The sequence below is a fragment of the Diabrotica virgifera genome, chromosome 7, assembly GCF_917563875.1.
Source record: "Diabrotica virgifera virgifera chromosome 7, PGI_DIABVI_V3a".
Classification (NCBI taxonomy): Eukaryota; Metazoa; Arthropoda; class Insecta; order Coleoptera; family Chrysomelidae; genus Diabrotica; species Diabrotica virgifera.
The window spans coordinates 196120516-196147608 of record NC_065449.1 but is presented as its reverse complement, the minus strand read 5'-3'; the positions used below and the strand labels follow the sequence as shown (position 1 = coordinate 196147608).

Below are 27093 nucleotides of genomic sequence, written 5' to 3'. Positions count from 1 at the left end.
AGACTGTTTTGGATTATCGCGACAACGAATATTTCAGTGTGCAACATAGGAAGTACGAAAGTAAATGGCTCTAATAATTATTCCAATAAACAGTAATGTAATTTGCAATTTATTTTCGTTCTTCATATTTTGCACAATAAAATATTCGTTGTCGAGATAATCCAACACAGTAGTATATTCGTGGAATAGAGTATACATAGTATAGCATAGTTGATCCAAAAGATGGCATAACCCAGACATCCAAAGTGAAAGTTATCCTTCAACATCAAATTGTTCTATATGGTCCACACAATGTCCAGAAAAAAGTCACACTATTTTGAGCGTCGGGTTTGGGGGGAGAGAGTGGGGAGAAATCGGTAAATTCGTAGTTTTTTAAGTTTTGCGCCAATATTTCTAAAACTATGCGGTTTAGCATGAACAACCCTCTATACAAAATTATTCTACATTAAATTTGAAATAAAAAAGGCCCTATGCATCATCTTTCTAAAATGAATGGTTCCAAAGTTACGGAGGTAGTATAGTATAACTGGTCCAGAAAAAGGGCTAACCCAAACATCCAAAGTAAAAGTTTTCCTCCAACACCAAAATGTTATATATGGTCCACATATTGTTCAGTAAAAAGTTACACCATTTTGAGCGTCCGGTTTGGGAGGGAGATGGGAGAGAAGCCGGTAAATTAGTAGTTTTTTTAAGTTTTTCGTCAATATTTCTAAAACTATGCTTTAGCGTAAACAATGTTATATACAAAAATGTTCTACATAAAATTTAAAACAAAAAATGTTCAATACATAATTGTTATAAAATCAACGGTTCCAGAGTTACGGAGGGTGAAAACTCGAGGTTTTCGATACTTTTTATATTTTTTTGGGCAATATTTATGATATAACTATACCAAAACCCAGACATCCAAAGTAAAAGTTATCCTCCAACACCAAATTGTTCTATATGGTCCACATAATGTTAAAAAAAAAGTCACACCATTTTGAGCGTGGGTTTGGGGGGAGAGGGGGGACAAATCGGTAAATATATAAAGTATCGAAAACCTCCACTTTTCACCCTCCGTAACTCTGGAACAGTTGATTTTATAACAATTATGTGTAGAACCTTTTTTGTTTTAAATTTTATGTAAAACATTTATCTCTAGAACATTCCCTACGCTAAAGCATAGTTTTAGAAATATTGACGAAAAACGTAAAAAAACTACTAATATACCGACTTATCCCACATCTCCCCCCCAAACCGGACGCTCAAAATGGTGTGACTTTTTACTGAACAATATGTGGACCATATAGAACAATTTGGTGTTGAAGGAAAACTTTTACTTTGGATGTCTCGGTTAGGCCTTTTTTTGGACCAATTATACTATACTACCTCCGTAACTTTGGAACCGTTCATTTTAGAAGGGTTATGCATAGGACCTTTTTTATTTCAAATTTAATGTAGAACAATTTTGTGTAGAGGGTTGTTCATGCTAAACCGCTTAGTTTTAGAAATACTGACGAAAAACTTAAAAAACTACGGATTTACCGATTTCTCCCCCCTCTCCCCCCCAAACCCGACGCTCAAAATGGTGTGACTTTTTTCTGGACATTGTGTGGACCATATAGAACAATTTGGTGTTGGAGGATAACTTTCACTTTGGATGTCTGGGTTTGGGTCTAACTATACCATACTAACAGTATACATGACATGTAGTGTTTTTCTGCATATATTCTGCGTACATAATTTTATTTGCATGCAAGTCAAAAACTACGAAATAGAGAGTGATGAAGAAAATCGTAAACAAGTTGATCAATACAAAAACAAATAAATTATTTTTCAATTTGAAATAGACTGCTGGGGGTGCAGTGTACAGGAGAAACGATATATTTTTTTGATAAATATACTCCACATACTGAACCTGTTAATTACTTTATTATATTATATTATATTATATAGGGTGTCCCAAAAGTAGTGGAACGGTCGAATATTTCGCGAACTAAACATCGGATCGAAAAACTGAAAAACACGTGTTTCAATCATTTTCAAAAATCTATCCAATGACACCAAACACCAACCCCCACTACACTCCCTGGAGATGGGGTGGGGGGTAACTTTAAAATCTTAAATGGAAACCCCTAGTTTTTCTTGCAGATTTGGTTTCGTTGCCTAAAAGTAAGCAACTTTTATTCAAGACATTTTTTCGAACTGTCGATAGATGGCGCTATAATTGGGAAAAACGATTTATCCTGATACTATAGGTAAATTATAGAAACGGTCTAATATCTCGAGAAATACACTTCCAAATGAGAAACCAAAAAAGAGGTTTTTAATATTTTTCGAAAACCTATCGATAAACACCAAACATGACCCTACAACCCACCCCCTTGAGGTGGGGTGGAGGGTAACTTTAAAATCTAAAATAGCATCCCCCACTTTTTATTGCAGATTCGAATTCGTCATGAAAAATTAAGCAACATTTATTCGAAACATTTTTTTAAAATGCTGATAGATGGCGCCAATAAATCGTATTTTTCCAATTAAAGCGCCATCTATCAACAATTCTAAAAAATGTTTCGAATAAATGTTGTTTAGTTTTTCATGACTAATCCGAATCCGTAATAAAAGTGGGAGTTGCTATTGAATATTTTAAAGTTACCTCCACCCCACTTCTAGGGGGTGGGTTGGAGGGTCACGTTTAGTGTTATTCGATAGGTTTTCGAAAAGTATTAAAAACTTTTTTTTGGTTTCTCATTTGGAAGTGTATTTCTCGGGATATTAGACCGTTTCGATAATTTACCCATGGTGTGAGGATAAATGGTTTTTCCCAATTATAGCGCCATCTATCGGCAGTTCGAAAAAATGTCTTGAATAAAAGTTGTCTACTTTTACGTAACGAATCCAAATCTGCAAGAAAATCTAGGGGTTTCCATTTGAGATTTCAAAATTACCCCCCACCCCACCTCCAGGGGGTGTAGTGGAGGTTGGTGTTTGGTGTCATTGGATAGATTTTTGAAAATGATTGAACACGTATTTTTCAGTTTTTCGATCCGATGTTTAGTTCGCGAAATATTCGACCGTTCCACTACTTTTGGGACACCTTGTATAATATTTAACCAAATAAATTATTTTTAAATTTCAAATAGACTGTTGGACTGGGGTGCAGTGTACAGGAGAAACGATATATTTTTTTGATAAATATACTCCACATACTGAACCTATTACTTTAAGGTGTTTTTCATTTATATGTGTTCTTTATATAAACTTCGTACAATTGTAACTCAATGGCTATATTTTATATTTTATACGTATATTTACATTGTACATGCATGTTAATTTAAAAAAATATATTATATTCTTTGTATTGATTTAAGCATAATTGATTCTAATTTATTTTGATTTATCCGTGACCTTAATATATTTGTTAGAAATTGTAAATCTGAAGGCTACCTGTATGAAAGATAAAGTCAACATGTATTTAAATGCACTATCGCCTTGTATGCTCCAGTTAACAAATTGTACCTTTTTAGAATTCTGTAACATATGGCATCGTTTTTTACAAAGGGAAGTAGACTCAATACCAAAAAATACCTCAATGATCATTTTGGGAGACATGAATGCAAGAATTGCCAACGACAACGACAATTATTGATACAAAACAAACATTTTAAAAAGATATGCGTAATGAAAATGAAGAACTTTTGATAAATTTCTGATCACAGCTGAATATAGAATAAATAACAAATATTTATATAATAGTTATTTATGATATGTGTCAAAAGTACACGTTTAAGGCACGCATGTGAAAGTTTGCAGAATGAGCGAAAGCGAGTCCTGCAATTCACATGAGTGCCTTAAAAATATACTTTTAACACGCGTATCATACAATATTTTACACGACAATATCTACAAAAACTTTTACTTGAACTTGACTGACATTCCAATTTTATATTCCAATATTTTTTTGAAATCAAGTATATTCAAATGGGAAATAAGCCACAATTTTACCTAAAAATGATTTTATTAACGTTTCGACGCCCAAGTCGGGTGTCGTTGTCAAAATACAAAATAATACTAAATAAACAAAAATGTTGTTGCTTAGTAAAAAATTCTTCTAATAATTTATTTAATCTGACTCATTTATATCGGCAATTCAGACACGTATTATACATTTTAAAGTAGACGACTTTAAAATGATATTGCCAATATTGATGAGTTGCGTTCCTGGGACGACTTTACTAAAAGATAGTTCATTCGATTACATGAAATCAATCCCAAGTTAAGAATATCCGCCACAAAAAATCATAGCATGTGATCTGTCTTTAAAAAGACAACCAAATGCAACGGTGGCACTGAAATTCTCGCGTTAGAGATTCCATAGTAAATCACGAGGGAAAACCAGGAAAAACCTCGTGATACTATCCCGACATCGCAAGTATTTGGGTTTGCATTTAGTTTACTCTCAAAATCAATACCAAATTCTGACTTGATATTTTAAATTTTAAATAATACTAAAATACTAAATATGTACTAACTCGATATGTTACTGATTTACTAATTGTGGTATTTTCTTTCTATTGACTTCCTCCTTTAATATGGGTAACCACATCCTACTGCATTCTACCGAGGAATTTGCGACACAATTGGTTTCATTTAGCATAATTAGAGCCGCTTCTTTGATTTTTCTCTTTTTACTATCTGCTTCTTTTAGGACTATACTTGAATCTCTCCACTGAACTCTATGTTCATTATCCCATGCGTGTTGACATATTTGAGATCTATCAAATTCTCTGTTTTTTATATAAGACTGATGTTCATTTACTCTAACGTCTAATGGTCTTGACGTTTCACCTATATAAAATTGTTCGCATTCACAAGGTATTTTATAAATACAATTCTTTGTTCTTTCTTGTTCACTGTTAGGTTTAGTTTTAGATAGAATAGATCTCAATGTGTTTGTTGTTTTGAATGTTGTTGATATGTTGAATTTATTTCCTATTGTTTTAAGTTTCTCGGATAGTCCTTTTACATATGGTATTGATATTTTCCTCGTATTATTTCTTGTGAATATTGTAGGATCCCGTTCTAAGTTGTTCTGTTCCATTCGATCCAATCTTGACAATTCCTTATTTATAAACGATATGGGATAATCATTAACATCAACGTTAAAAAGGGAATCATTAAATCCTTATATGATAGAGCCAAAATTACTTGTTCTAACGAAAATTCATTTTTAGAAGAAAAACAATTGTTAACATCTGTTTTATTAAAAAATGATTATCCCATATCGTTTATAAATAAGGAATTGTCAAGATTGGATCGAATGGAACAGAACAACTTAAAACGGGATCCTACAACATTCACAAGAAATAATACGAGGAAAATATCAATACCATATGTAAAAGGACTATCCGAGAAACTTAAAACAATAGGAAATAAATTCAACATATCAACAACATTCAAAACAACAAACACATTGAGATCTATTCTATCTAAAACTAAACCTAACAGTGAACAAGAAAGAACAAAGAATTGTATTCATAAAATACCTTGTGAATGCGAACAATTTTATATAGGTGAAACGTCAAGACCATTAGACGTTAGAGTAAATGAACATCAGTCTTATATAAATAACAGAGAATTTGATAGATCTCAAATATGTCAACACGCATGGGATAATGAACATAGAGTTCAGTGGAGAGATTCAAGTATAGTCCTAAAAGAAGCAGATAGTAAAAAGAGAAAAATCAAAGAAGAGGCTCTAATTATGCTAAATGAAACCAATTGTGTCGCAAATTCCTCGGTAGAATGCAGTAGGATGTGGTTACCCATATTAAAGGAGGAAGTCAATAGAAAGAAAATACCACAATTAGTAAATCAGTAACATATCGAGTTAGTACATATTTAGTATTTTAGTATTATTTAAAATTTAAAATATCAAGTCAGAATTTGGTATTGATTTTGAGAGTAAACTAAATGCAAACCCAAATACTTGCGATGTCGGGATAGTATCACGAGGTTTTTCCTGGTTTTCCCTCGTGATTTACTATGGAATCTCTAACGCGAGAATTTCAGTGCCACCGTTGCATTTGGTTGTCTTTTTAAAGACAGATCACATGCTATGATTTTTTGTGGCGGATATTCTTAAGTTGGGATTGATTTCATGTAATCGAATGAACTATCTTTTAGTAAAGTCGTCCCAGGAACGCAACTCATCAATATTGGCAATATCATTTTAAAGTCGTCTACTTTAAAATGTATAATACGTGTCTGAATTGCCGATATAAATGAGTCAGATTAAATAAATTATTAGAAGAATTTTTTACTAAGCAACAACATTTTTGTTTATTTAGTATTATTTTGTATTTTGACAACGACACCCGACTTGGGCGTCGAAACGTTAATAAAATCATTTTTAGGTAAAATTGTGGCTTATTTCCCATTTGAATATACTTGATTATAAAAATGCCACCAGAAAATAGCTTCAGAACAATATTTTTTTGACATTACATCAAAATTGCATATACGGTCAATACGAACTGCACTGCCTTAAAATTTTTTTGAAGCACTAGTTCCTTAAAGTAGCATTTTTAACGCTCGTATGAAGTGCTAAAAATTGCATTTTTAACACGATTGTAGAAAAAAATATAAATGACAAAGTGATCATTTAGTTCTTAATAGCATCCCTGTTAGCAGAGCATGAATATGACTTACAGAGAATGCTACATCATTTCAATAAAATTATGAAGGCTGAGAGAAGTCTAATGTGAAAACTTTGCCACAAAAAAATACCAAAAGGCATTAAATAAGAATAAATAGATATTAGAATAAATTTAGCTCAGAATAAATTTATCAGGTGACAACAATATGGAGAAAGAAGCAGGGAAAAAGCGTGTAAAACAAGTATGTAAAGCAGGGAAAAAGAGTGTAATGATACAATATGGAAAAACAAAACAATATGGAAAGACTTAATACTATTATATTGAGTTATCTGGAGTTCAAACGGTATCTTCGTAAATGTCCTATATCAAATATTTTTTCACGTGTAGCTGAAAACCGCATCATAAAATAGAATAACAGAATAGAGGCGTAGTTTTATTATATTCCGTGCCATAATTCATTAGTTCAGTCTTAAGTTTAAATGGAACATTTAAGGCATAGGAAGAAATTATAATAGCAAACGAGCGGTATGTCACGCCTTCTAGTATTGTCACATTTGGAATAAGTAACAATAGATGAAAATACAATGAAGATTAAAGCAAGGGTCGGGCTAAGGCATTTTATATTATTATTTAATAATAGAAAACAGATGGCGATATTTCTATGTGTGTGTGTTTAGATTTATGACCTTGGTTTGAACCAATTGGCCAGCTCAAATTTTTTTTTTATTTTCATAGACACAATTTCCTAATTTTAACTGATATACATTATATTTTAATAATTACAAACATATATTACATACATTATATTAAAAATACGTACTAATATTAAACACTATTACTAAATACTTATACTAAACCACTAATTGATATTAAATTTTTTCCTCAATGATTCAACCTCGCGGAGGTTTAGGCCTTTTTTGTGATTTTTTTTTGCTTTTTTTTGCTTTTTTTTTGTTTTTTTTTTGCTTTTTTTTATTTTGTTTTTTTTTATTGTTTTTTAATATATATTTCTTTTTTTTATTATTTTTTTTTGTTTTTTTTTGTTTTTTATATATTTTTTTTGAATTTTTTTTATATTTTTTTTAAATATCAATTTTCATATTTTTTAAGTGGTTATAAACAATTTTATACAAATTTATATTTCGTGTACATAAAATGGAATTTAAATTTGTGGGGAGAGTAACTCCTACTGTTTGTAGATTCTTATATAACTGTTGATTCAGCATCTGGAAGTTTGCGCAATCGAAAATCACATGCTCTAATGTACCCAACTCCCCGCATGTGCAGTTTTGAGAAGTGGCCAATCCTAGTTTATTTTTGTGAACTGGATATAAACCATGTTTGTTCCTTGCTCTATTTAAGGTTTTGATGTTAAGCGATATTTCTAACAGCTTGAAACAACATAAAAAAGTCGCAAAAATTTTATCTATTGATTTTATTATAAAGTTCTTAAATTGCTTTAAACCAAATAGTTACACTATAAAACAATTACAGTATTAATCGAAAAATAATGAGCAAAGGCAACTTTTCATAATATTTTCATGTTTACAAATTGATATTTTATTATTAAATTTAAATAGTAATCTTAACATTCAATACTAGAAACGTTTGCCACGTTTATGTGTCATATGATATAATGAAAAGATAATATTTAGTCATGTGCTCCAACCTGAAAAATCTTATATAATTGAAAAGGATATCCCAAATTTTACAAAAGATTTGAATTTAATAGAAAACTGATGAACGTGGCTGAATTTCGTTGATGCAGCTTTGAATTTCCTTTTTAATGCACGGGTGGTTATAGGCTTGATGGCATAGACATTTGACTTCAAATAAAGAAATCTAATCGTAATAAATCCAACGATATAGGGGGTAATTTTAATCACATAAAAGATTACACGACCAGGAAATGTCTTATGCAGTAATTGAATTATTTTACGGTCTGTATGACACGTGGCACCGACTTGTTAAAACCACATGTCGTCAACATCACTATAATCCAATTTAGGCAGCAAGAACTCTCTTATCATGTCAAGATATTAAGCATCAGTAACAGTCACTGCTTGACCAACCTCATTTATAAAGAAGCATGATCCAACGATGCTTCTAGTCCAAAATTCACACACCAAGCAGTGAACCAAAATGATTTAGATCTGTGTCAGTCTAACTGAAAAGTACCGGTGGTTTGTTCAAGCAAGGAAATCATGTTGCTCTTTAAGTATATCAAAATCCATTAACATCGACCTAGGGTCGCATTAGGTACTAGATAATTTTAAATGTAATCAAAAACCATATATTTTTGATGTCACAAATCCAACTAGTGTGCTAGTTTCATTACTACACACAATGCACTGATACTGGTATTAGATCGAAAACGGTCTGTTTTACTCCATTTTGAAGTTTTTTTAATAAATTTTTATACCAGTATACAAATCAAAGTTTTTACTTCTATATAAAATTAATAACTAGATATAGTATACAGTATACAGCCAGCTATTGGAATTTTCCCTTTAATTTCTATATTATTATATGTTTTCTCAAGATCCATGAATAACATATTAGTGTTTGTTTCTTTATTTCTATATTTTCCATTCTTTTCCTATGTGCCATCTCTGTTAAAGTTGGCCACCATTACGGCAATTTTTTTTCTATCCTAGACTGCGTGTAACAATTTTTATTTGTGTTCTTTAAATCTCTTATACAAGGTGTCCCAAAAGTAGGGGAACGGTCGAATATTTCGCGAACTAAACATCGGATCGAAAAACTGAAAAATACTTCTTCAATCATTTTTATAAATCTATCCAATGACAACAAACACCAACCCCCACTACACCACCTGGAGGTGGGGCAGGGGGTAACTTTAAAATCTCAAATGGAAATCCCCAGTTTTTCATGCAGATTTTAATTCGTAATGTAAAAGTAAGTAACTTTTATTCAAGACATTTTTTTGAACTGTGGATAGATGGCGGCATAATTGGGAAAAACGATTTATCCTGATACCATAGGTAAATTATAGAAACGGTCTAATATCTCACGAAATACACTTCTAAATGAGAAACTAAAAAATAGATTTTTAATCTTTTTAGAAAACCTTTCGAATAACACCAAACGTGACCCTCTAACCCACCCCCTGGAGGTGGGGAGGGGGTAACTTTAAAATTATAAATGGCAACCCCCACTTTTTATTACAGATTCGGATCCGTCATAAAAAAATAAGCAATATTTATTCGAAACATTTTTTAGAATTGTTTATAAATGGCGCTTTAATTGGGAAAATACGATTTATTAGCGCCATTTATCAGGAATTTTAAAAAATGTTTCGAATAAATGTTGCTTATTTTTTTATGACGAATCCGAATCTTCAATAAAAAGTGGGATTGCTATTTAAGATTTTAAAGTTACCCCCCACCCCACCTCCAGGGTGTGGGTTGAAGGGTCGTGTTTGGTGTTATTCGATAGGTTTTCGAAAAAGATTAAAAATCTGTTTTTTGGTTTCTCATTTGGAAGTGTATTTCGTGAGATATTAGACCATTTCTATAATTTACCTATGGTATCAGGATAAACTGTTTTTCCCAATTATAGCGCCATCTATCCACAGTTCGAAAAAATGTCTTGAATAAAAGTTGCCTACTTTTACGTAACGACTCCAAATTTGCAAGAAAAACTGGGGGTTTCCCTTTGAGATTTTAAAGTTACCCCCCACCCCACCTCCAGGGGGTGTAGTGGGGATTGGTGTTTGGTATCATTGGATAGATTTTTGAAAATTATTGAACAAGTATTTTTCAATTTTTCGATCCGATGTTTATTTCGCGAAATATTCGACCGTTCCGCTACTTTTGGGACACCCTATATATCTCAACCACGATTTCTTATTTAAACCTATACCTTTCCTTCAGTATATTTTTCCCTCCAAAATTAGTTGTAGCCGTTCGTACAAATAAGTGTGTAGTGTGTAACGCATGATATGACCGAAGTAAAGTGTTTTTCTCATCTTAATAGTTCGGACTCGTTATGGCTGGGTATTTATTTTCTTTAAAACTTCAGTATTAGTCGTCCTATTGGTCCCGCTGCTTCTCAGCATACGTCTGTAGAGTCACAATTCAAACGCTTGCAGCTTTTTTAAATCTTCCTGCTTCATCGTCCACGTTTGCCATCCATACAGCACTAGGGACTAAAATTTGCGTCCCTAGTGTTGGTACGTAGCAAGTCTTACCTGAATGCCCAATTTCGGATGGCATAGGAATTTTTTCATTAAACTGGCTAACAAAACCGGTTCTGGCAATTTCAATATTTTAATGGGTCTACTAATCTGATTTCAGTGGTCAAACTGAGTATTTTTTTTTTTTTAGATATATGTATGTACTCATTGGCCCTCCATTCCGATAGGAGATTCACCAGTATCTGTGATGCTTTTCGTATTCAACCAGCACCACCGTATTGTCTGCTTATTATATTAAGTTTTAGTGAGTGGTTTTATATCATTAATAATGCCATTCTTATTGTCATTATTACATATTTCTTCGTCGCTGTGAAATTAAATCGGCATAAATTCAAAAGAGATATTTTTCTCTAGGGCGTTCCAAAGATTTTGCAATTCATTTTTTATTGTTTACTACCGTTTAATTCACACTAGGTGTATGATTTGCTTGGATTATTTTTTTCACCTGTCAAATTCTGACGTTTTTGCTTTTTCAGCCAATCACCACGCGTCGTTCTAGCCAATCATTGAGTGTAATACTGATAAAACAGCCTCTTCCTTGATAAAACAGTCTCTTCCCTGATAAAACTTAAGGTACCCTAAATTTCACATAATACGTTACGAACGACATTGGAAAATCTCATATTAGTTATAAAAATTGTGTTTTTAATAATTGTTCATTTTCGATTTAAACAGTTTTTTATGTATTAACAATATAATAAATAAATTGGTTCATGTTTAAATCATAAAATAATTTATCTATAACCTACTTAAGACATTGATCCTAGTTGTCTTAAAAATATTTCGCAGATGCCCGTATTTACTAATAATACATATTGGTTCACAAAATAATCTTTTCAAATACCACTCGTCCTCTAAATTTTGCTTGATAAATTTTTTCGTTTTCATACTTAAACTTCTTTATTTAGGGTAAAATCACTCAAACAAACCGAAATGGATAAAATCACTCGTCGTTCGGACTCGTGATTTTATCATTCGGTTTGTTTTCGTAATTTTACCAAATAAAGAAGTTTTCGTGAAAACAAAAAAATTTATCGATAAAATTTAGAGGACTCGTGGTATTACCTTTGATAAAACTATGAAAATTCTTGCTTGTTGAAGTATTTTGTAGCAAATAACCAGGTTATTGACTAAATCCAGAGAAATATGCAGATATGCCACTATGACTTTTAAATGTGATTATACTGATTGCACTTAAGCCGCAGTGACAACTGAGTATCTGCCAATAATTCTGATCTAGGATGTGAAATAATTCAGTTTTACTTACAGGACGTGTAAACTTCCATCTTAAAGTTTAGTGAGCTAATGACGCATTAGGTAATAGGTCTGTCTTATGTTAAGCAAAGTAGTGATTAAAACAGTATGCAAACGGGTCTAACGTTAACGGAACTTTTTTGACATAATTTTATCGCGGTTTAACATAAAAATAGATAAAAACAAGAGACATATTTTGAGACCAGTGTGGCGACAATTACTATTTTATTATTTTTTAAATGCTAATTTTAATTTTAATTTTTAATTACTAAAACTTTTTCAAAATGAAATAATATGGGCCATTTAAAATTCACATCTCTTTCTATACGAAACCAGATGTAAGGACCTGTTCAGTTTCAGTTTATTTATGGGAAACAAAATTCCCTATTAAATAGTTACCTTATCAGACCTTATGTCAATAAATCACTTTTTTCGAAGACGCTTTTTATAACTACAAAAATGTTTTCAGCTTTTAAAACACCAGATAAAAGGCCAACCTCTTTATGCCAATAAAGGGCCAGCCTCTTTATGTCAATAAATTAGTCTTCAACGTAAAACCACAGACATGTGTTTTTAGTTCAGCCACAGCAGTCTGACACGAACACTCGTCCCTCAAAGAATAACAAACCCTCTTACGAGATATAAGCACGCCTTTTTAACCAAAAATAAATAAATATATTATTGTTCGTTGTCTTACACTTATTGCTATTTCATTTAATTGTTTCCATAAACCACCAACGGAACAACCAGTATATCGATAATCGATTTTTTGCACTTATGTCGGTTTAATTTCATAGCGACGTTTTCTCAAAATCAACACAAATCGTAGCTGATCGTTATATTGCTGTTACAGTTAATGGCACCGGTCCTGATATAACTTCAAAATTTATGACTCGTCATCAGTTATGGTAAAGTTAAGTTTATTTCCAACCCAAAATCGTAGCTGTAAGTTGTATACGGTTGTCATTTTTGTATTATAAAGCTACCCACGCGCTTCACACGGAAACAGAATTTTAAAACAATTACAAACGCAAATGCTGCGACTCATTGGTATACTAAGGATAAAACAATCATGGGCGTACATTATTAAATTCAATGTAACATTTGAGCAATTATACTTATTATTCTTTTTGCTTTCTGTTGAATCATATTATGTTCTGCTTTCTAATATTTTGAATATATTATTTTAACATTTCATTTAACAAAAGATGGAGTATTAATTTAGAGTTTGAGTTAGGTACGACAAATAAAATGATCTCTGGGTGGCGAAATGATACTGAAAAGTAATAGTTTGAGGTACCTATGATCGGTATTACAAAATAATAGGGAAATAGATGGAGGTGCATGCAGAAGAGTTAAAGTTGGATGGATGAAGTGGAAGGAAGCGAGTGGTGTGTTGTGTGACAGAAATCTTCCAATGAAACTGAAGAGAAAATTTATAAATCAGTTCTATATTCAACTAAACAGGAAGAGGAAAAACCAATGCTTCACCTAGACGTTATATAATTACCCAATACAAAGGCCTAAGAACACCTGGGGAAAGACGCTTAGGAAGATGCTGTCGGTAAAGGGGATTGATTTTGATATGACCCAATTATGCAGGAAACAACAAATATAAATGGTATAAACATCTTGTACGAAACTAATCTGCGACTCATTGGTATACTAAGGATAAAACACTCATGTCGTACTTTAGTTAGTTAATGCATAAAAGTCAATGTAAGATTTGAGCTTTGTACTTATTATTCTTTTTGTTTTCTTGTGAATAATATTATGTTGTACTTTCTAATATTTGGAATTTATTTTAACATTTTATTTAATAAAAGAGTCCCATTCGGTAACAATGCCTGTCCACCAAATCTATGAGCCAAAATATATTACATACTCCTATGTTTCTTTTTTTAATCATACCTTCCTTTTTCATTCTGCGTCAAATATCAATTTTTCTAACTAGCCATATCCATTATTAATAGGTTTTCATATATTTCGTTAATATCACAGGTATTGAACATATCTATATCACTTTTACTATTTTTTTTAAATCATTGAGATCTTGGATCGAAATTAATAAATACAACTTTAAAGAAAAATTGTATTCTTTATCTTTTTGTGGCTTGTCTGCTCGTCCTGGTATTAGAAAAAACAAAACTGAAACGTAAAAATCAACACTGATACAGATTTACATTCAGCATAACATTCAGCAGAGTCTTGGAAGGAAAATTTATGAAATCCAAACCTTTCATTTTGATTCCAAGAGAATAGTTATTTTCCTAACAAGTGCAGAAAGTCATACTTTTCCGCACGCGACTGCAGTTTGCGGAACGACGCGAAGCGGGAGTTCGGCAAGCAGTCGAGTGCGGAAAAGAGACTTTCTGCAAGCGTAAGAAACAAAATTTTTTCCACGAATCTTTAAAAAATGACCAAATCTTAATCAATTAATTTAATTAATATGAAAATACATACACAAATTAATTCTTTGACAAGGTTGTCAAAACCAAACTTTCAGCATAAATGGTTAGCATGACGACGATCTTGGTTTCCATGACGACGATTCAAAACCACTGATATTATCTACTGATTTGACTTTCGAATATTATGTCAAAATTATTTTATTTCATCGAATTCTCGCGTTAATTTCATTAAAACATGAACACAATAAGATATATTTAAAATAAATTAGTAAATAATATCTAAATATTAGTTTATTGCATGTATTATAATTACTTTAAGGCCATACCATATCTAAATTAGCTCGCGTGCGGAAAAGTAAAACGCGTGCGGAAAAGTAAAACGCGTGCGGAAAAGTAACACGTGTGTGGAAAAGTAAAACTTTCTAAACTAAAACGCGTGTGCGAAAGTAGACATTTTTGCACGGTTGTAGAAAAATACATATCCCTACTTTTGTGTGATTTCAACCTTATTTTTATGTAACCTTCTAGCACATACTAACTAGAGGCAGAGGCAACCTTTACGCTCTCAGCGAGAGAGAAGAAAGAAAGAAAGAAAGAAACAGAGAGAGAGGAAGAGAGGGGAGAGAGAAGGAGAGAGAGGGAGAGAGTGAGGGAGAGAGAGAGCAAATAAACCTACATACTGTCTCTCTCGCACCTCGCTCTGCTTGATCGTTCTCAAACCCTTTTAAGAACCCTTTTCTGTAAATAAGTCGAACCTTTGGGTACGAGGTGCGAGAGAGATAGCATGTAGTTTTATTCGTTCTCGTTATGATAACTAAGATATCAAACAAAATAGTAATTAGTAAAATAGTGTGTTCCTGATTAGACTACCCAACTAAAAACCAACTCTTATTATATTATATAGGCATCCCCCTCTGACTTCAGTTTTTCTCTGTCCATTAAGATTTTTATTTAGGATGGTCACAAGCTCGAGCTTAGCTCAGCTTGGCTCGAGGCTCGGCTTGTTTGACGAGCCGAGTTTCGCAGATATGCGCAAATGGCAGAGGATAGGATAGTATGAATAGCACGAGATGAGTCACCAAATGGACAAAGAAGTATTGGCAAACCAACAAAAGATTGTGCGATAATTTAAACAATTTAGGAGGCTAATAATGAAGAAGAAACAGGCTTTAACCCTTTTCTTGGCAGACCAATATAAAAATGTGAAAAGTGTGGTTTCTTTCTATTAATGCCCTTCTAGAAGTATATAAAAAATTATGAAATAGAAATTTTACCTTTAATTTATTGCTAAGTACCAAATTTGAATTTATTACAAAGGGCCTAGCCGGGTAAGATGATGAAAAATGCCCCCAACTCGATTCGAATTCCATATAGGTCACCGTTTAGCACATATAGAGAAACTCACTTTCGAAAATTTTTAGCCCCCTAGGTAGTTACGTGGCCCACCTAGAGCCTAATTAGGCTTTTTTATGTTTTTATTTATTATCTCAGCCGCATCAAGAGCTAGCGAAAAACATTAAATAAAAATGTTGTAAGTTTCAATAAGTTCTGTCCGAAAATTTTTTTTTAATTTTTGGCGGGAAATTTAAATTTAAGGACAATTTTAAAATTTTAAATCAGTATAAAAAAAACTAAGACATTCGTTTTCACGAAAAAAAATTATAACTTGTATTTTTGCATAATGTTTCACCCTGAATTTTTTCAGAATTTTAAAATTGGTGAAACGTACTTTTAAAAATTAAAAACCGCGTTGTTTTGTTTTTTTTTTCGCTTTTTGATACAATTTTATACATGGTGTTTAAAAAAAGGTAACACCGTCACTAGGATAGATAAAGAACTAAAAAACAATTGGAGTTTGCTTAATAAAAAAATTTGGATATGCCATCCATTTTCAAGATACATGGCGTTGAAGAAAACAAAATTTTACACGTTTTTTACGATTTTGCCGAAAATACTGGCAACATTGTAATAAATTTGGCAGGTTTTAAGAGGTAGTTATTTTGCATGTTTGACATGCAATTAAGAATTTTATATTCATCATTGGCGTGCATACGGGTAATGGTCTGAAGTTTTTAAAGAAAAAAAGATAGTACGCCACTGACATATTTCAAATTAACAATAATTTTTGAATTCCTCGTTCCATTTGTGATAAAAAATCTATTTTCCCTTTTTTCATATGACCCGCCGTTTTCATGCAAAAAATAAAATATCTTAACCCCTACAAAATATTCGAACTAATACTATTCTATAAAATCTACATTATACTCGTAACTTGTAGGTACATCCATAAAAACTTATTTCTAATACTTTGGAAATATTAAGATATTTTATTTTTTGCATGAAAACGGCGCGTCGTCGTATGAAAAAAAAGGAAAATAGATTATTTGTCACAAATGCAACGAAGAATTGAAAAATGATTGTTAATTTGAAATATGTCAGTGGCGTACTATCTTTTTTTAAGTTCAGACCATTACCCGTATGCGCGCCAATGATGAATATAAAATTCTTAATTGTATGTCAAAAAATGCACAAAAACTACCTCTTAAAACCTGCCAAATTTTATTACAATGTTGCAAGTAGTCTCGCCAAAATCGTAAAAAATGTGTAAAATTTTTGTTTTCTTCAACGCCCCGTATCTTGAAAATGGATGGCATTACAAAAATTTTTTATTAAGCAAACCCCAATTGTTTTCTATTCAGTTTTTCATCTATCCTAGTGACGGTGTTACCTTTTTTTAAACACCATGTATAAAATAGTATCAAAAAGCGAAAAAAAAAACAACAAAATGCGTTTTTTATTTTTAAAAGTACGTTTCACCCATTTCAAAATCTGACAAAATTCAGGGTGATAGGTACATTATGCAAAAATACACGTTATAAATTTTTGTCGTGAAATATGTCTTCGCGTGTAGACGAATGTCTTAGTTATTTTTTCATACTCATTTAAACTTTTAAAATCGTCCTAAAATTTAAATTTCCCGCCAAAAATTAAAAAAAAAACATTTCGGACAGAACGTTTTGAAACCTACAACTTTTTTATTTAAAGTTATTCGCTAGCTCTCCATTAAAAACCTAAAAAGCTCTCAAAAAAAGGCTCTAGGTGGGTCACGTGACCACCTAGGAGGCTACAAATTTCAGAAAGTGAGTTTCTCTATATGTGCTAAACGGTGACCTATATAGAATTCGAATCAAGTTGGGGGCATTTTTCATCATCTTACTCGGCTAGGCCCTTTGTTACATTTCTAAATATGCGACGATTTTTTGTAATTCATTAAACAAAAAACAACTAAAATGTACACTTTCTAAAATTTGTAGGATAAATTGTACAATATAAAACAATCACCTAAATAAAAAAAACCTACTATTTCTTACAAAAAATTAAAAGTTACTAAAAGCAGCCAAGGACATTTTCAAAATTTTATCAAATATATCCAACAGATGACGATGGCTTCAATTAGAAGTTATCAGAAATCGGTAATAATAAAAATATAAGCCAACTATTGCCATTTAGGGATAGTTTTATATTGGTAGTACAAAATATGATTAACAAAATATACCTCAAGTTACCTAGAACTCACTTAGGACCTAAAATGAAAATGTTACAAGTTTGTTACATTGCCAAGAAGAGGGTTAAAGCCTACATACAAGAAGGAAGAAGAAGAAGAAGAAGAAGAAGTTACATTTTACATTTATTATTATGTTTCCGAGCTCAGTTCGAACTATTCGAGCCGAGCGGACACGAGCCACGAGCTCAACCTGCAGCTCGAAGTTTAAGCCAGCTTCTATTTTGAGCTCGGCTCGAAATTTCGAGCCGATCACAAGCTTGTCAAGAGCTTGGCTCGGCTTGGGTCGAGTCCATCCCTAATTTTTATCCATCTTGTATCGGCATGCTGCTTTAAATCATCTGCCCGTCTCGTCTGTGGTCTTCCATTGGGTCGGTTTGATTTCCAGGGTGTCCAGTTTAGCACCTGTTCGCCCCATCTATGATGCGTTCATCCCATCTTTCTGCCTGATGTTACGGCCTGCACATTTCCACTTTATGTTTTGCTTTATGTACCTATTGCGATATTTATGATTCGTTATTATGATTATGAAAGCTAGCTTTCCAAATGCTGTCCATGCTAGTCTTGTTGGACGTGTTACATCCTTGGTTTGATTCCATTTCCAATTTTTGTTCGCCATATCCGAAAGGGCCTATTTGTATTTCTTCATTGTCTAAACGTTTACCAATCTTAGCATTGAAGTCATCAATGGTTAAGGTAAATTACTTTTATTTTTTGCCATTCACTGCAATATTTCTTCGTAGAATGCTTCTACACTGACCGGCACAAAAAACGGCCACCCCACAAAATGGGTAATTTTTGATGTCTTGAATTTCCTTAAGCTGTTGTCCAATTTAAGTGGTTATTTTAATATTTTATAGCCTTAACTTTTAACAATTTTGCTGTAATACAATTGTTGTTAGACATGTAAATTATCATTGTACACCAAAGTTCACCACACCCTGTGGAATATTCTAGCATTTATAAAATATTGAAATGAAAACCCAACTATAGCCTCAGGTTTTCTTAACATTCTGTTTTTTGATTCATTCGCTTATGTTGAATAATAAAAAAGTTAGGTCCTTTAACAACTAGCCATGTTCTTCACTAATACAGGGTGTTTCTAAATAAGTGCGACAAATTTTAAGGAATAATTCTGCATAAAAAAATATTGACCGTTTGCTTATAAACATATGCCCGCAAATGCTTCGTTTCCGATATACGAGATGTTGAATTATTTTCTTACAAACTGACGATTTATTTATTGCTCTAAAAACCAGTTGAGATATGCAAATAAAATTTGGCAGGTTTTAAGAGGTTGGTATTGCTCATTTTTTGTCGTACGATTAATAATTTTATATTCACTATTGGCGTGCATGCGGGTAAGATTACCCGTCATATTACCCGTATGCGCTCCAATGGAGAATATAAAATTCTTAATTACATGTCAAAAAATATGCAATAACTGTATCTTAAATCCTACCAAATTTCATTTTCATATCTCAACCGGTTTTAGAGCAAAAAATAAATCGTCAGTTTGTAAGAAAATAATTCAACATCCAGTATCTCGGAAACGAAGCATTTGCGGACATGTGTTTATAAAGCAAACGGCCATTATTTTTTCATGCAGATTTACCTTTAAAGTTTGCTGCACTTATTTAGAAACACCCTGTATTAATTAAGAACATGGCTAGTTGTTAAAGTACCTAACTTTTTTATAATCCAACATAAGCGAATGAATAAAAAAACAAAATGTTATTAAAACCTGAGGCTATAGTTCAGTTCTAATTTCAGTATTTTATAAATGCTATAATATTCAATAAAGTGTGGTGAACTTTGAGAATAAAACACAGTTTGATTGGTACACCCGGTATACAATGATAGTTTACCTGTCCAGCAAGAATATTATTACAGAAATTTTGTTCAAGAATAAGGCTATAACATATTAAAAATCACTTAAATCGGACAGCACGTAGCACGTTTAGGAAATTCAGGACATCAAATATTACCCATTTTTTGGGGTGGCCCGTTTTTGGTGCCGGTAAGTGTACTTCTACATCTTCGAACTATAAACATAAACAATATCTTTTTAAAAGGCTTAACTCGAACACAAATCGCTTACCAGAATATTAACATAATACAGTACAATTATTCAAACACAATGAGAATGATTTTAATAATTATTTTTGATTTGTTACCTGCTTGCCCCGCCTTAACGAACGCATATAAAGTGGGTGGTGGCTGCTTAGCATTCTTGGATATTACAGCGAAGGTGACAGAAAAATGCGGTTTAGTTGATATGTTAATATGAGAGAACTGGATTTGCAAAATGATTGCATTTCATTTCAGCTGGCTACGAAGCACGCATTTTAAAAAATTATTTCTTATGAATTTCCATGAACTTTCTCATAATTGTGAAATATGTCAACTAGAAAATGTAATAGCTGAAAATACATCTGACTGATACAATGTTAAAAAAATGGGTAAATGATCGTTTTTTCTTGTTTAGGCTTAGAAGCTTCTAATCTAAACCATTTAATATATTCTTGTTTGATCAGGACACGCATCGAAATTGCAAGAAAAGCATTTATAAAAATGAAAAAAATGTTTGTTAATCGAGACCTACCTCTGGAGCTGAGACTAAGAGCCTTAAGATGCTACGTGTTCTCGACTTTGTTGTATGGAATGGAAACTGGACATTAAAAGTAGACAACTCAACACTAGAAGCACCAACATTTTTGCATACCTAGAAGCACCGGAACGGTCAAGATGACGGGTATTAGAATTTTCTATCGCCAGTCGTTTTCGTATCGTTTTATTAATTGAAAAAAAAACCTATATTGAGTTAATACCTACTAACAAAAGACATTTAGTTAATTTAAATACATTATTTAATTATTTAAGCACAATTTATGTAGTAACACAATTTTTTACATAGATATAATATGACTTTCACATGTTTTATTTTAGTTCCCAGTTTTCCACTTCTTCTTCTTCAGGTGCTAAGGAGGTTGGCAATCATCATAGTTATTTTAATTTTTGAGTCGTGGCTCTGAATAGTTGTTTTGAGCTGCATCCAAACCTCAGCCATGAAATTCGTCTTCTTCCGATGCTTCTTCTGCTATCTATCCCTCCTTGCATTATGAGTCATAGGATGCCATACTTCTCGCTCCACATCACATGTCCGAGATATTGTAGCTTTTTTCACTGCCTACGTTTATTATTTGTTTGAGGTGTTGTATCTCTGATTTGTTTCCGTTGATATTGTCCTGCCCTTAGTCAGATGATCTTGTCGCAATTCTTCTGCTAACTGAAGTAGGAAAGTTTGCCCAGATATTTGACAACCAGTAACTTCCTTATTATATACAGAATCCAAGCATTTATTCCTACCATATCTAAGATATTAAAAAAAGCCTGCGACGGCCATCTTCTTGAAGCTGATTTGGTTGAGCACTGTATGACCATCTGATCTAAAACGTCTACTCCGTATTTTGTAATGTTGTAGTGGGTAATGGTTTTAGGTTCTCCTTTTTGTCTATGCCTATTTCAATATTGTTTGAGTATAGAGAATTCAGCGCTAGAACATTTTTGATCATTTTTCTCTGGTACACCTGGTTTCCCTGGTTAGCTCAAGTCTTCGTGTACGAAAATTTTGATTTGTATAATTCCATCTTTTCGTTTTTTATTGACGGGGGAATATCCTTTCTTGCTCGGTTTATTATTCCAGTACTGCTGGTAGCCTTCTTTCGTAATACTTTTTATGTATCGTGACATTTCTTCCCTTATTCATAAATGGTCCCATTAGACGGCTAATTACATGTTCCCCTAGAAGTTGATTGTCTGGTCGTTGTTCATCTTTCCGTAGGTAAGGAAATCCGTGCAATAAATATTTGGACTAGACATTAGCTGTAAGCCAGAATTTGATTCCAAACTTATCGAGTTTATATGCCATGTACTGGGTGAAGTGACATCTTGCCTTTGTGGGAAAAAGCTGTTCGTCCATAGATACATTTTAGCCAGTTGTAGGTGTAGCAAAATATACAATTCTCTATAAATAAGTTCCATATTGCCGACGCAAGTGCAGTGGCGTAACTAGTCTGACCTGCGCCCCAATGCAAGTATTTCTCGTGCGCCCCTATTCCCAGACTTATTCTCAACCCCAACCTTCAACGAAACTAACAACGACATTTCTCCAGAGAAAGATTATACAAAGAAATATAACAGTAATTTTAAAGTTAATTATTAAAAAGTTATTATTCAAAAAATTAATTGAAAATAAAATTAAGGGGCTATCTTAGTGTAAAAGTACGAAATTCACATACTTTTTTTTAATTTCTAAAATAAAAAGAACTGTACCAATTGTTTTGAAAATTTGCATGAGCATTGAACCGTGAAAATAAAAACATAGCTCTACTGCTGCAGTGATTGGGACTAATAGAGACCCTGAATTGAAGGGCTTAAGTATTTTACCCTGCTATCTTCGTTTTCCAGGTGATTCTTTAAAATAGGGTCATATCTAGAAAGGAGATCAATAATATTCAGAAAATTTCCTGACTCACTTTGAATATTTTTATGTTTTCAGACCGATGCCCTCTGAAAGCTAGATTACAGGTTGATATTGTTATGATAACATCAAAAATCCTCTTTATTACTTTAACCAGTTTTTCTTCTTTGTCATAAAAGAGCATTTTGATATCTCTGTTATTTTTTCTCATTCCATGAGCGATACATGCATTAATATGGCACTTACTCAATTCGTGGTCTTTGTTGACAGATTTCTCCAATTATTGATTTTCCCCGTAGTCCATGCATTGTTAAAGTTTTTATCAAGTCTGTTAGCGAACAACCAACATGGTTCACAATGCACTCCATTTAAAGACGGAGAGTAGCAAAGCCAAAAAAGCTCAATTTTTTGACCAGTTTTTGTTTCGAAGAAAATAATAGTCTTTTGAAAAAGATCTATTTGTTTAAATGTCTTTAGGGAATGCCCTTGAGGTCTACATGGTTCGGAGTTCAAAATACCAGATTTCAGTTCATCTTTATTCATATCTTCTGAAAAAAAAAGCTATGTCTGTATTCTCTACATTGCAGATTATACTTATGTCATCAGTATTTTCTTGTACTGTACTACTTATGCCAGTTGCTGATGTAGAAGGAGCTATATATGTAATATTTAAATCAGCAGACTTACTCACGTTTTGGTGGACTTCTGAATTTTGGTTATCGGCAAGAAAATGCAATGCGACGATCTCTTCTATTGTGGATATTTTGTCCCCACGCTCACATTCACTCTCACCAACACCATCGTCACCTGATTGACTTTTAGAAGTATCAGCAAAATCCTGTTTTTTTTTTAAACATGTCAATCTTTGGTAGTTTTTTCACTTTTTCATCTTCTTGTTTTTCCTTTTTCGGAACTCAGCACCACTTCGGAACTCAGTTTTGTATTTTTATGTAACAAATAAAGCTACTGAACCGTACGATCCTACAACAAGAACTAACACATGACAGGGACACGTTGTCCTAGTTACTAAAATAATACTAAAATATTTTACCTGAATATATTTGTAGCTAACAACGATAAATAAACAAAAGCAGTTGTGATGAGAAAGCCATAAACACATATGTGCATCGTCGCGCCGAGGAGATAAGATGACGATAATAGTAAACAAAAGAGTCACCAACATTTTGTTGTGACTGAACGGAAGTGAGTGAAGGGAATAAAATACCACGAATATTTTTTTTACATTTGTTATTTTCGGGAAGCTACAGGGAGTTTTGCTTCAACATATTTTTTTTCTAAATTTTTTCCAGAATATCAGTTTTTTGCGCCCCCTAAGGCCTGCGCCCCAATGCACCGCATTGGTTGCATTGGCGTTAGTTACGCCACTGCGCAAGTGCAAATTTATCTGTTGATCATCGCTCAGATCTGGTACATCTCCTCCGTAATAAGGACCGCATTTTTTCTAGGTAGACATCAACATATTCAACAAGTAATTACACTAAGTACCTACCTACAAAAGAGAGCTTGTAATCCTTAAATAGATGTAGCAAAGTCCTAAATTTTTAAGATTCTAGAATAAGTAGTAATATAGAGAAAGAACATCAAAACAAGAAAGCTGGAATATTTGGGCCACATTACTAGAGGTGCGAAATATGAGATATTAAGGCTCATAATGCAGGTCAGAATTACGGGGGAAAATATCCATAGGTAGAAGAAGAATTTCCTGGCTGAGAAACTTAAGAGAGTGGTATAGTTGCAGCTCAGTAGATCTTTTCAGAGCTACCGCCAATAAGGTACGGATAGTTGTGATGATAGCCAACCTCCGAAAGGAGAAGGAACTACAAGAAGAAGAAGGTTTGTTTGAATTGTATTTAACATTAAGTGGTTTTAGAGTTTCATTTCACTTGTCTTCTATTCTGCTGTCATATTATAGTATATATATTTATTTTAGTCATAAATATATTGTTTATTTCTAGACTACATCCTTAATATTTTTGTCAATTTTCACCAATTTTTGTACCGAAAGTAATTCTAATTTATACACTTTTGTCATCATTGCAGTGTACTCATATAGTATCTTCTTGGTGATACAGCACTTTTTTTCGTTTCAGTTCTTTTAATTGCTAAATAATTTTTCCGTAAGTCACCAACAACGCTAATATATTTGGTATACGTGGTGGTGGGCCTGACCCAAAAATAGCATTAGTTGTTTGAAAAATATCACTGTATTAGAAAGTAATCAATCTATAAAGCATATTATTATACCCCATGTTTGAAGAGCCACGTTGCTTTGTATTTGTTTTACATTCATTAACACTAAAATTTTTCAGTGAATTTGGAGAAAATTGATAATCGTTATGTGATACACTACTTTTACTTGAAAGTTCTTAGCCCAACGAATAGAGACCTAAACTGGATTTTACTCTGGGTGAATCTGCTCCCTCGTTTACAACACTAAAAGATTGACTAGCACAGTTTAAAAGAAGCCATACCGAAGTCGACCAAATGACGTGACGACTCCAGAATCGTTGAAGAAAATCCACAAAGTGGTACTGGATGATGGTCAATTGAAAGTGCTCGAGCTAGCATAGGTAGCAAGCATTTCAAAAAGTGCGGTACGTCGCATATTACCTGAAAATTTTGACCTGAGACAGCTGTCTGCAAGATGGATGCCGCATTTGCTCGCACTAAAGCAAAAACAGTGTCGCTAACGTATTTCAATTAAGTATTTAGCAAAGTTGTACACATATAAAGCAGATTTTTGCGCTGTTTTATAATCATGATGAAACATGGGTTCGTCATTTTACATTCAAGACAACAGAACAAAAAAAAAACAATGTACTCAAAAGTTCATCTGCAGGCAAGGTCATAGCATCAGTTTTTTGGGATGCGGGTAGGATAATTTACATCCACTAATTTGTAGGCGTATTTTTGAATACCTACTATTAACAGTCTGGTGTTGGAAGCAGTAGCCCCTATTTCTACCTTCTCTTGTGTTTACCAGTCAGTATGGATAGGTCAGGACACCTTTTGTGGTTTGTGCCATTTCGTTTGGTGTCAATTCAAGCTCATTTCTGAAAATATTTAGTTTGAGTTAGTTCTAACCCTTAAAATCTCCAGATGACGAGACAGCTAACCTGGTTTTAGATGCTGAGCCATTGTTAATTGAAAGGACGTTAACCTACAGCATTATTCCTTACATGTATATCCAGAGGAGGAACGTAGGCTGCAGTGGGGCACAATCGCATTCCACCCGTGATTTTTAAACATGCGAGTATTTATAAACTTTGTATTTTTTGCAACTCTATTATCGACTTTTGCGTCTGCCTTGAGTTCTCCACTAAACCAAACAAAAAAACAATAGAACATTCAGGTATACAGTACAGTAGGGTGAGGATCCGCGTAAATCAGGAACCACTCCACTCCACCCCAATGCTCCAGACCGTCCTCCACTTAACCAGTGGCGGCTGGTGATTTTTACAATAGGGGAGGCTATACCTAACTGTAAAATATCTAAACAAATTTGCACTAGCAAAAAAAATCCGCCAAAAAAATCTAATTTAAGGCCCCATTTTTTGACCATTTTTTATTTACATTTTATAATATCATCATAATTCATAATTTCATAATATCATATCATTTTAAAAATAGTCAAATTGTAAAAGTGTATTACCAAAGTTTGTGTCGTTTATTTGTTAACAATTCTATCTCTGTAAGTAGATATGCATATCAAAATAAATACAGATTTGAAGTTTTGCAGTCCATACAGGTTGAAGGTTCACATTTTTTAAGATGCTCAACTGTTTTGTTTTTAATTCTAAAAGCGGCCTACTGCGAATCCAAAAAACACGGTAAATTACCGATATCTTGCTTTGCATTACAGATATCGGAAAAAGTTATTTGAACAAGTTGTTCCAAATATTATTCTAATCCCACATACCAAATTTCATCACAAAATTCGCACTTTTAGTTTTTCATTATTTGTAGTCAGGATCCTAAAATCGGAGAGGAGGCTGCTGGCCGATCAGCCGCCCTTGCCCAATCTCCGGGCAGCGTGTGCGTTAAGCGATAATGCAGCTCTAAGGAGACCAGGTCTCCCCTAACGCTGCTGGGCTGCGCGGAGCATTAGCAAGTGATATATTCCGGTCAGCAGCCTCCGCTCCAATTTTAGGATCCCGACTACAAAATAATGAAAAAACCAAAAGTGCGAATTTTGTGATGAAATTTGGTATGTGGAGTTGGAACATTATTTGGAACAACTTGTTCAAATAACTTTTTCCGATATCTCTAACGCGCAGCAAAATAGCAAAGTAAACAAAACAGTGTGTAGCATATGTAAAAAATTTATGGGGAGGCTAAGCCTCCCTTGCCTCCTCTGACCAGCCGCCACTGCACTTACCCATAGCAAGTTAATACGCTATGCATTCTTCAATAATAAAACATTGAAGCCTGCCTATGTGGTAGTCGTAGCCTGCCTTTTGTCTTAATTTGGTTTTGTTTGCTAATTTGCTTCTTCTCCTGTT

At 33.1% G+C, this 27093-nt stretch overlaps 1 protein-coding gene across 1 annotated transcript in view; it reads left to right on the top strand.

Annotated features, from left to right (window-relative positions):
- The window catches only part of LOC114332297 (reversion-inducing cysteine-rich protein with Kazal motifs), a 408801-nt gene that overhangs the window by 305464 nt on the left and 76244 nt on the right, over window positions 1-27093 (top strand). The window lies entirely within an intron of this gene.